This window comes from Chrysemys picta, chromosome 16 (assembly GCF_011386835.1).
Source record: "Chrysemys picta bellii isolate R12L10 chromosome 16, ASM1138683v2, whole genome shotgun sequence".
Lineage (NCBI taxonomy): Eukaryota > Metazoa > Chordata > Testudines > Emydidae > Chrysemys > Chrysemys picta.
The window spans coordinates 27,365,661-27,375,648 of NC_088806.1; positions in this window are offsets into that span (position 1 = coordinate 27,365,661).

The following is a 9,988-nucleotide window of genomic DNA, read 5'->3' on the forward strand; positions in this document are numbered from 1 at the left end:
AATAGCAACTCAGGTAGCAGTCCCCTTGCAGGATGGGCTGTGTAAATTGTGGGCTCATCCCTGCTTACCCTCTGCGACCCCTTCCTTTCCCAGTACCTTGAGGCACAAGAGCGGGTGTGAGTTCTAACAAGGACACAGTTTGAGGTGAACAGGAAACAACATTAAACGCAAATGATTTGGCAACAAAACAGGATGGAAAAGAACAGCCGAGGAAGGTGCTTGTCTGGATTTTGCAAGAACAGCTTCACCTTGGACCTGATTCCTTCAGGTTGGTTTCGTCTGACACAGCCATGTCAGAGCCACGCCCTGTCCTCTGGCCAATAGCAATGACTAACATATGAGGTCGGAGGAGCAGGTGAAGTTGGAAATAGATACAAAATCTGAGTCCTCTGCCCCAGGGTAGGAGATTCATTCCTAAAAGGGAAATACCCCTTCAGCTCACGTCAGAGAACCACGGCAATGAGCACATGACGTAAGATGAGACTTAACAGCCATAAATCCAAGAACAGGCTGTGTCTGTGGATTTCTCGGGCCCTGTATGCTGCTGGGAGTACAAGGTTTCCCAAGAGTATTCTTCATCCAGATTGTACAACAGAATCCGAGAGTCCTGTTAGTGAATCTGAACGGGGCGCCCCACCTTTCTGGAGCAGTCTCGGGGCCTGAGTCAGTGTAAATTACTCAATCTTCCCAACTATAGGTGCTGACTCCATGGGTGCTCCGGGGCTCAAACACCCACGGAAAAAAAAAATAGTGCTTAGCACCTACCAGCCACATTGGTTCTGGCCCAGGGCTGGCTGCCAATCCAAAGAAAAGTCAGCACCTGTGCTCTTAACTCCTGCCTCTTCCACTGCTCCCTGGGACTCTTGTAGCAGTCGGTGACTCCTGCTGTGTAACAGGGGTGCAGGAATTTCCACCTGGGCCTTCCCCACGATTCCTTAGGTGAGGTAGGGGAAATGCAGGGAGAAAGGACAAGTGATGTGCCCACGGTCAGGAGGAGAATGCAGGCGGTGTTTGCCTCCCAATCCCATGCTCAGAGCATCCCCCCACCTCGACCCCCTGGGATGGTCCCAGATTCATCCCAAAGGAAAATGTAGCCTGTAGGAAACTGACCGTGTCACCTCACTGGCTAAGTCTATTGCTGATATAGTGTTAGCGCTTCCAGGCCTCTCTCGATCGCTGTGGCCTGTGGTTCCCAAAGGGAGCACTGCTGGTCTGGAGAATCCTGTGAAGAGCTGGGGCTACCTGCGAATTAATGGAGCCACCTGAAAAGAGCCTTTTCAGAGAGCGATGGGGTGTATATTCGGGGACACGAATGCTAAGGGGGAGTAAAGGGAGCTGCTGGCGGGACCAGCCCCAAAGCCACAGGGAGGGGTCTCATTCTGGGTGAATTTCAGCAACTCTCAGCAGCAGACATTCCTCCAAACCATCCGCCAAAGAATACCAGCTCCGTTTCCTCTGTAGGGACAACAGGCCAGGGCCCCGCTCTGCACTGAGCCCAGGAGGGGAACTTTTAGAGAACACTTTAATGGCTTGCCTGAGCTTTTTGGAATTAAATGAAAACAGCAGCCATGGGATGTAAGCTGCAGGATCCTCTCTCCCCGGGGCCGACAGCAGGAGAGTGAGTCTTCCAAACTCCACCACAAACCACCTCTGTGTCCAACAGCCTCACGGCTCCGTGTCCCACATCTAAGAAGCATTTTCAAAATGAAGCTCAACAGCAGTTTGTCTCTGAAGAAGGGATTTGGGGAGGTTCCCCCCCTGTGGGGCATTGCCCCAGGCCACATTCCAGGTGTCTTTTCAATTTGGCTTCAGACATTTTAGATAAAGACTCTCATTAGTCTCTTACACCTCTTCTCTCCCTCTCTCTAAAACATTTGGTTTCTCTACCCATCCCCTACTAATATTTTTTGGGGTAAAACTAAAGGATGGAGCTAAATTTTTGCAAACGTTGGAGCCATGGCAAAGCTTGCTCATTTTTAAGCAAACTCGTGCACCCCGCAACCCCCGTCTCTGGAAGAGGCAGAAGCTGCCTCTTGCATGTTGACGGAGCCCCTGGTGACTGCCCAAGTGGAGCAATGGGAATCGCACCTAATCATAAACAGACTCAGCGATGACTTCCTCATACGCCGGTTACACCCAACATGCACATAAAGTCAGAAGGGAGGGAGCAGCAGCCGGGAGCCCCGACACTGTCAGCACACCCCCAGCTAAACATAGCCCTGTATTGAGGAAACAAAGATGAGCCAGGATGACTCAGACTCCAGTGCAATCTTTGTATTACTGCAGTTACACAAGGAAGATCCGAGCTCATGCCGGTGGTGTGCTTTGCTGGAGGCACAGAGAGAGAGGGAGGGTGAATGAGAGAAGCCTCCGCAGTGCCAGCCCCCACATGGAAACGGCTATAATGAAGGAGCCCTGGACTGCGTTACACAGAGCAACGTGGCCTTTGGGTCTGGCACGGTCTGGGTAGATGCCCTCCAGGCAGCATTGCTCAGGAAATCCTGCCCACATCTTCTCTTTGCACCCTCTCTGGCCTGGCTGGTTGATCCCTTAGTTGTCCTGTTTCTCTGGGAGGAGCCGCAACTGGATAGTGAAACAAGGATTAGAAGTGTGTTCCCACCTGCCACTGAGCTGTGGGGGTGTGTTCAGAACTCCTCGGTGTGGCCTGATGCCCCTTTCCCAACCCAAGACTAGTGCAGCACCCAGGGCCGGCTCCAGGGTTTTTGCCGCCCCAAGCAGCCCTCCCCCCAAAAGCCGCAATCGTGATCTGCAGCGCTTCGGCGGCAATTCGGCGGGAGGTCTTTCACTCCGAGCGGGAGTGAGGGACCCTCCGCCGAATTGCCGCCGAATAGCTGGACGTGCTGCCCCTGTCCGGAGTGGCCGCCCCAAGCACCTGCTTGCTAAGCTGGTGCCTGGAGCCGGCCCTGGCAGCACCCAGGGGACGAGCTGCTCCCAAGAAGACCCTGCCCCACTAACAAGCTGCGTGCAGAGTTATCTCCACCTCTGGATTTCCCAGGAGACCCAGAGCTCTTTGGGGCAGACACCGCCTGGATTTAAACAGGGTCACCTGGTGGGTGTTTAAATAAGACCCATCAGGAACACCCTGCTGAGCACGACAGGGCTGAGTTTGTGCCCTCTCCGGTGCTACACAGATCATCTGCCCCTCCCAGTTCTTGGGTTTCCCCCTACCCTGAGCAGACTCGGATACTACTGGGGCTCTGACTCAGGGCTTTCCATCTCAGAGATGCTCCCTGTGATCCCTGGGGCACATAAAAGCAGGAGAAGAATGGAAACTGAAAGCACCACGCTCAGAAACCTTAACCTTCCCTCTACCCGGGTCCAAGCGGCAGGAGCTGGTCTCAGCTGGGCAGAGCCCTTTGCATTACTGCAGTTATTTCACAGAGAGGAAGTCCTTGTAAAGAGCTGCTTGCAGGGAATATCTACACTTGCCATTTAAAGCAGAAAATGTCCCTTTTTTTGTGCAAAAACCATGAGAGCGTCTACACTTGCCAATGACTTTATGCGGTGAAACTCAGACGTTTCACCACAAAAAGAAAACCACTTCCACGAGAGGCGTACAGCTCTTACCGGTGATGTTTTTGCAGTGATGTGCATGTGAAGACACCTTCTTCCTGTTTACAGAGCTTTTAGCCTCCGCAGGATATCTAGGGTGACCAGATATAGGGATTTTATAGGGACAATCCCGATTTTTGGGTCTTTTTCTTATAGAGGCTCCTACTACCTCCCACCCCATCCCGATTTTTCACACTTCCTTCCTGGTCACCCTAAGGATATCCCAGTGTCTAGGTGACCACTCTGGCCAGCAGCTCTGCTGCTCTGACACCAGGTAAACAGACGTCCACCCCTCCCCCTGTAAAGTCCCAGAAACTTTGAAACTCCCCTTCCTGTTTTCATGGCAAGTGCTCACTTATCTGGCCAGGTGACAATGCCTGCTCCACGGAGCAAATACTGAGCTTCTGGAGTTGATCAGTGTTTGGGGAGAGGAGGCTGTTCAGGGACCCAGGATGCCCCGCGATCCCCCCTGCCCCCTTCCCACAAGACCTATCATCAAAATGGAAAGAGCTGCACTGTGGGATCACTGCCCTCAGTGCGCTCATCGGCGATGGAAGTGCTGCAAATGTAACAAGATCTGATGCCTATGGAAGTAAGTGAGAACACAAACCAGCGCTTTTCTTTCACCAGTTCCCTATCACTGGTGAAACTGACAGTGCAAAAACTCTGCAATGGTAGACATGGCTTCAGTATCACATACCCCCAGCCCTCTAATGGGCTGGGCCAGGCTGAATTCGGCTTTTTTTTCTGTTCGCACCTCTGATGCTATGGAGGCGCAGGGCAAATTCCACATGTAATGGGACTCGGTCATGCAGGGCAATGTGCCGCCCCTGCAGAGTAACATGATACTCTTTGGCAGCACTGCAGGGGCTGCAAATCATGAGTCAGACCCCGGGTCCAATCATGAGATTAGCTTAAAAACCATGAGGTTTAATACAGTGAGGAGTTCTTATTGGCCACCTGGTTTCTGAACATTAAGGGTGCACTTGGGTCACATTTTCAGGCTTCTCTCAGTAACCAGGAAAGACAGAAACTTTTAATTTTTTTTTTAAATGAAAGCTGAGATTCTCCCCTAATCCCAGGACTCCAGGAGCTGGAGCTTTAAGAAAAAAAATACCACCCCAAATCCTGAGGGCTGATGATACTGCAATTGCCCTGATGTCAGGCTGCATCCATGCACCTGCCTACCTGTTCTGCAGGGCGCCGAAAACAAGGGACAAAAATAGCCCTAGCATGTTAAGAGCTGAAGCACAGGAGTCACATTCCTAATACATGCAGCCACAACAGTAGTTCCCTATTCCTAATACATGCCACTGAGAGATGACTGATTAGTAACCTCAACCCATGCACAGGCTGGGGCAGAGGGAACAAGGTGGGACTTGTCTTGCCCGGGGCAAAGGAGCCACCTCAGGCATCAGAGCAGGAAAGCAGTGATGGCATTCCAGAGAGAAGAGATGAGTCCCCTGCCCCATGTTCCCCTGGTGCAACAGAGCCCAGGTTCAGAGCAGGCCGCACAGAGCATCTCTGGGCCTTTGCCTGACGGGGTTTTCACACTGTTTAATACCGTCGGAAGCTTCCCATCGGAACCTCCCGGGGAACAGCAGTGAATGCATGTGGGCAAGCCCAGGTTTTGGGGATTCTGGAGGGAGGGGGTGAGTGGAAAGAGACTTCAGCCTTAAGCGGTTCGGGGCAGAGGCTTTGGTGAAAGGTGGGGAGATGGGCAGTGGAGGGTAGAGATCCTGCCCCATCTCTAGCCATAAAAAAGGTCCTGGATCCCACCGGCCCTAGCCCTGGTGGGGAGGAATCTGGCTTTCAGCCTTGGCTGTGAAATGCTCTCAGGCCCCAGGGTGTTTCACATGATAACAGCTAGGTGTGGACTGAGATCCGATCCCAGCTTGGCACCGGCTGCCAAGTGCCATCGGAGCGAGGCTGCCTCCAGCCCGGCTGCCATGTGCAGCAGGCCACCCCCACTCCGCGGCATCACCCCCAAGAAGGGGCTGGGCGCTCTGCCTTGCCCTCAGGGTGTGAGGAGTGACAGCCCTGCTTGTGCATGAGATAGGAGATCTGCGGTGTGTGTGGGACAACCCCCACGAAGGAGGGACTCAGGGCCCATGGCTGCCTTGATTTGTTTGCTCTGAGGGAAGTAACTGCTGTCTCCCTGCAGTGTTTGCTAAACACTGGGCACTGCCTTAGCGGATATTTACCCACTAGAAACATTGTGTTCCCAGAGCTGCGATCCTGCCAGTTACATGCCTCTTGAGGGGAGGTTACTTATTTATGGGGGGCTCCGCCACACCGGAGGGCTTCTGCTGGAGTTCGCAGCGATAAATAGGGAATAGATTACCCCCTGCCACCCATGCTTGGCCTAACCACTATGCTCACCTGCCGAGGGGTGCATTTCCCCCACAGAGCCCATCTCCTGCCACTCCTGGCCCCCGTGTATCTGCTGCCTGCCACGTTCTGTGCTGGGTCTCCCTCCTCTGAGAGCCACATCCCGGCAGCCTGGCAAGGGCTCTCTAGGCCTCACTGGCGCTTCTCCTCCCTGCACTGTTTTCTCCTCCTGGTTTCTCTGGTGGATCAAATTGCCCTTGCCCAGTTGGCAGTTTCCTGAGTTAATCCTGCAGGTATTTAGCTTCCTGAGAGTGGATCGGCCAGTTTCTTCTCCCCAAGGGGCCGCTGCCTTACTTCCTCCTTTGCTGACCTGTAGCTGCATTAGCCTGGTAGCTTTTGCAGCAGCTCCTTCTGCTTCCTTATCTCTGGGTTTCTCTGTACACATTTTACAATAGTCATTATTGTTCCCAGGCTGGGGACGGGCTTTCTTCGGGCGTGTCCAGGCAGCATCTGCACTGGGGGGGCTGGGGCCTGTGATACAGGGCTTGCGTGGGCTCATGGGGCTGCACATGAGCTCTGTGCCCGACCTGAACTAGCCAGATCAATAGTCCTGGAGCTTGGGCTTCTTGGGTAGCATCTCAGTCTGAAGCCAACAGGATTTAGCCACGGTAGGAGTTGTGTTACTAGAGCTCACAGTCCCCTACCAGACCAGCTATCCCTACTCTCTTCCAACCACTGGCCGAGCTGGTTAGCCATTCTCCCTCGCCGTTCTCTGATGAGATACCTGACATACACCAATGATAGTTTTTCATCCTCTGGATGGACGACCTAAACTCCCTCACAGATTTCATCACAACTTAGCAAGCACCACCCATCTATCAGACTCTCTCTAGAACACTCCCACACCAGCATCAACTTCCTGGCTACCAGGATCAGCTTTAACAATGGAAGCGGCAGACAACTATATACCAGAAACCCACGGAGCACCACACCGATCTCCACAGATCCCGTAACCACCCCAAACACACCAGAAAATCTGTTTTCTACCAGCCAGGCCCTCAGACACCGCAGAATACGCTGCAAGGAGAAAGTCCGGGATACACACTTAAAACCGCCTTCACCAGGGACACTCCACCAGAAAAATAGATCACATCATGGAATGGGTCACCCAAATACCCTGAGAGAACTGCTTCAATAGAGAAATAAACCCCCTTGTTACCTACCATCCCACACTGGAAACCATACAGGGTATATTAAACAGTTACAGCCCAGACTCGATGGGGACCACATCCTGAAATAAATCTTTCCCGAACCCCCTCTTCTGGGCTTCAAACCACCCTCCAATCTCACCATCAGAAGCAAGGTTCCCACCAACTCAAAGCGGCACCAGACGCTTCCAGAACAAACAGATGCAAAACCTGCAGACATATCCCCACTGCTACAGTGATCAATACCTCCCACAACACACCTTTCAAGATCCATGAATCTGATGCATGCTTTTCACAACATGTGGGGGTACCTCATCCAGTGCACGAAATGGGAGTGAAACCAGACAATCACTACCCTCTCGAATGATCTCACATAGAAAAAGGATACACACACAAAAACACCCTATCACTTGTGGGTGAACACGTCTCACAAAACAATCATTCCATACCTGACCTCTCAGTCCTCATCCTCAACGGAAACCTGCACAACACCTTCAAAAGATGAGCCTGGGAGCTTAAATTCATAAAAATCATGACAGGTTTCAGAGTAGCAGCCGTGTTAGTCTGTATCCGCAAAAAGAAGAAACTTGTTAGTCTCTAAGGTGCCACAAGTACTCCTGTTCTTCTTTTTATAAAAATCATGGTCTCAACAGAGACACTGGATTTATGGCTCATTATAACAATCTGTAGCCCACTCATCCCCCTTTTTGTCCCATGGCTGGAGAGGTGTGAATGGGCCACTTCACCTTGAACGGATCCTTAGAATGTGTGCTAACTACATGCTAAACAATCTGTTCCAATTCCACCTTGTATTAGGTGTGACACTGTGCATACCTTCCCCAGATCTGAAGATGACTGTGTAGTAGCTGGAAAGCTTGTTTCTTTTACGGACAGAAGTTGGTCCAATAGAAGATATTACCTCACCCACCTTGTCTTTCTAATATCTTGGGACCACATGGTTACAAGAACAGTGCAAACAGCCATTCTCCCTGGCTGTTTAGCGAGCAAGCACCCTGTTCTCTTTCAGAAAGCTCTTCCAGTTTAACACTGAGGAAGCTAATCCAGGCCACCAGGACAATCATGTCTCTCCATTACAGCCTTCTCTCCCTTGCTGCCATGACGACTTGGATGTTCCAGGAACTGCAACCACTTTTCTACTCTGAAGAAGTGAGGTTCTTACCCACGAAAGCTTATGCTCCCAATACTTCTGTTAGTCTTAAAGGTGCCACAGGACCCTCTGTTGCTTTTTACAGATTCAGACGAACATGGCTACCCCTCTGATACTTGACACTTTTCTACTGTTCAGGCTAGGAAAGCAGTTGCCCGGATGCTGACGGAAGCTTGCTGCACCCAGGGGAACTCTCCTGCCAGGTTTCAGAGTAGCAGCCGTGCATCCGAAGAAGTGGGCTGTAGCCCACGAAAGCTTATGCGCAAATAAATTTGTTAGTCTCTAAGGTGCCACAAGTACTCCTGTTCTCCTGCCAGGGTAGGTTTGCCAGTATGCTCAGTTGCCTGCCACACCCATGGGGGGTGAAGCCAGCCAGGCTGCAGAAGTGCCACCCCCAATCCCAGGGTGCACGGACACGTAGCATGGTCAGACGCTGCCTAGCCGTCAGTGACGTGAGAGGTCCCTGTTTAGGGCCCACCGCCCGGGAGGGCTGATGGTGTGAGGCAGTGCCTGAGCAGCAGGGGCAGATGGATGCAGGGAGGGTGGACATGGTTTTGTAAGCACTCCAGGGCAAGGGAAGAGGAGATGAGGGAGTTGGGGGAGTGCTGACAGGCCAGGGGCAGGATCTGGGAATATTGGATAGTTTGCCACAAGGAGTCAGAGTCTCGTTAAACTCAGTGACCCCAATTCTCAACCTGGGACAGTCTGGCTTCCTCCTCCTCCTCCCCTGATTTAGTAAAACGAGGGTGTTCCAAGCACCCAACACCTGTTTGTGACCCTAAGGTCCTGCTCTGTGCCCTTGCTTTCCCATCCCCACATATACCCCCGGAGGCTAGAATTTCCTAAAGTCACTGAGCAGAGTGGATTTGGCATTAATCATTTCCAGCAAAGCCAGCAGCAGCTTCTGCCATCACCTCCCTTTGTTTTCACAATAAAGGTGCTTTGTTATTGGTTATTTATCATACAGACACACCCAGGGGTAAATTCCTCATTGCTCACCTGCATTAGAAAGGCCACTGGCCAACCCAAAGGTGTCCTCCTGCAGTGCTTGGGGATGTGCAAAGGTGGGTGGGTGGAATCTGGTTCTAATGAGGTAGCTCTGCTCCTATCTCCTCATGTAAGTACTCTCACACTTCTTATCAACCTGTCTGTACTGGGCTATCTTGATTATCACTTCAAACGTTTTTTTTTCTCTTACTTAATCGGCCTCTCAGAGTTGGCAAGACAACTCCCACCTGTTTATGCTCTCTGTATGTGTGTATATATATCTCCTCAATATATGTTCCATTCTATACATCCGAAGAAGTGGGCTGTAGTCCACGAAAGCTTATGCTCTAATACATTTGTTAGTCTCTAAGGTGCCACAAGTCCTCCTGTTCTTTTTTCAAATAAATTTGTTAGTCTCCAAGGTACCACAAGTACTCCTGTTCTTTCTCCACTCCCTAGTGTCTCCCAAAGGAAAGCCATGAGACGGGCTCATCACCCCCTCTCTGAATCCCTCCTGCTCCACCATGTCCACTTCAAGCTTCTCGTCCTTGTGTCAGCTATTATGTCACCCCTGCTTCCTCAGCCCCCCCAGTGTGCCCGCCTCGCCCACCACTTCATCAGCTTCTCATACCAACGTCTGTCTCTTTCACAGGAACCGCTCTCCCTGAACCCATCCGTAAGTCCACGACTCTCCCCCCGGCCCACCTCTGTTGGGATCCCT